Raw genomic sequence first — 1670 nt, 5'->3', positions numbered from 1 at the left:
CACTAGTATACCTCAGATAACACCTAATTGGTATACAAATTTCATTGAAAGGCAATATTCCCACTTCATTAACATACTTGCAATAAGAATTCTATGATAAAATAATTAAACGAATTTCAAATAAAAGTTAATAGATGAGTTTATTGTGCTGGAGAGTGTTGTGGGTTCAAGAAATAGTCATGGAAAAACTAGTTTTATGTGTTTTAAAAATATATTTCCTATAATCACCATTCATTTTTACATGTACCATAATTGATTTAAAAAAGGAATATAAATGCTTTTTTTTATTAACTGAAGATATCCTAGTCTTTTATATTGACTGAGTTAATTATAGCAAGATCTATAAAGTCATAGTAGCTAGTTCCATATTACAATGATAATGAGTAAATTTAAATTTAATTTCCCTTAATACTCATATAATGAATAGATAATTTTTCCTACACCAAACAAGGAAACAAACACTATAATCTGAAGAGTTATATAACAAATAACTCTTGATATTAAAGTGGACTCTCCCAGGGAGTTTAGCATAAAGTATACTCTTGGCAAATGTCAATTTCATTCCTTTCTTCTTCTCCATAGTATACTGAATTTTCTTTATTAAATGTATTATACTCTTGCTTGATTTATAGAAGAAAAATTTTCAGCAAGCATTGAATACACATATGATTACCATTCAGTCTTTCAATCTTCCTGGATGACCCACACTGAAGGGAACACAATATAATACCTCAGAAAGGAGGGGAGGTGAATTATAGAGTAAGAGGGCAGGCAACAGTTTCAACCAAGCCTCAGGCAAATTGCAGACGTAAAACAGGGATTTAAACCCTTTCTCCAGCAACATTTCAGTGTAATTTTATTAAATTCACACTAGTTGATTATATAGAGAAAGAAAAGAAAATATAGTTCAGATTTTATTTTTGAATTACATCTTTTGTATTACTGTGATCTGGAATTCCAACCAAACAGACCTGAGAAGAATGCTTTAGACTAGAGAATGTGAAAGTCCAAAACTTGTAGTTTGTGTGTTCAGTAGTTTTTCTTTTTAAACATTCTCACTAGTACTTCACAATGAAAGACTTGAGTTTTCAAAATTTGCTTAGTTCCAAAATATAATTGTTTATTATTTACAGAGAAGAGAAGAAAGTAGAAAAGGATGTGTATTCAGAAGGGGCTTATAATCTAAATTCATGAAAAACATTAAAAAAAAAAATCAGAGTTCTTTATCCAAAAGATCAAAGTAATTAGATACAAAATAAATAGATAAGTCACATAAGAGTGATCGCAGCGGAGCTGGCTTGGTCAGGGGAGGTTTTCTGAAATGGTAGTTGTGAGCCATTTTCTCATATACTACTTTCCTTTAAAGAATTCCTTTAATTGTGTTTATTTTCAATTACAATATTTTTTAAATTTAGTAAAATATACATAACATAAAATTTACCACTTAACCATTTTTAAGTGTTCAGTTCAGTAGTGTTAAGTACATTCACATTGTTATGATTATTCTCAACTAATCCTGAGAATAATTCTCATCTTGCAAAACTAAAACGATTTTCATTGAACAACTTGATTCCCTCCTCTCCCTACCCCTGGTAATCACCATTCTACTTTCTGTCTTTATGAATCTGACTACTCTAGTTACCGCATGTGAGTGGAATCATACAATATTT

Source organism: Pteropus vampyrus, unplaced genomic scaffold (assembly GCF_000151845.1).
Source record: "Pteropus vampyrus isolate Shadow unplaced genomic scaffold, Pvam_2.0 Scaffold123, whole genome shotgun sequence".
Taxonomy (NCBI): Eukaryota; Metazoa; Chordata; class Mammalia; order Chiroptera; family Pteropodidae; genus Pteropus; species Pteropus vampyrus.
The sequence above is the reverse complement of the archived record's forward strand: the minus strand, read 5'-3'. Positions refer to the sequence as shown.